Here is a 496-nt window from a genome sequence, read left to right on the forward strand (position 1 = left end):
AATATATAGGAAACAGCAACACCTCTACAAGAAAAGGAAAAATAACCCAAAATGGGCACAGGACACGAACAGACACTTCACCAAGGGAGAGATCCGGGCAGCCAACAAAACATATGTTCACGATCACTAGCCATTAGAGAGATGCAAATCAAAACAACAATGAGATATCATCTCACACCAGCAATAACAGCAAAGGTTAAAAAAGTAGAGGACAACAAATGGTGGCGAGGATGCGGAAAGACTGGGACCCTCCTACATTGTTGGAGGGATTTCCACTCTGGAAAAAAATATGGCAATTCCTCAGGAGGTTGGAAACAGAAATACCTTGTTGTTGTTGTCAACTGCCATCAAGTCGGAACCGACTCATAGCGACCCCATGCACAGCAGAATTAAACAATGTCCGATCCTGGGCCAACCTCACTACCACTGCCACACTTGAGTCCATCAATGATGCCAACTGGCCAATCCATCTCGTTGGGGGTCTTCCTCTTTTTCT

Source organism: Chrysochloris asiatica, unplaced genomic scaffold (assembly GCF_000296735.1).
Source record: "Chrysochloris asiatica unplaced genomic scaffold, ChrAsi1.0 scaffold00380, whole genome shotgun sequence".
Lineage (NCBI taxonomy): Eukaryota > Metazoa > Chordata > Mammalia > Afrosoricida > Chrysochloridae > Chrysochloris > Chrysochloris asiatica.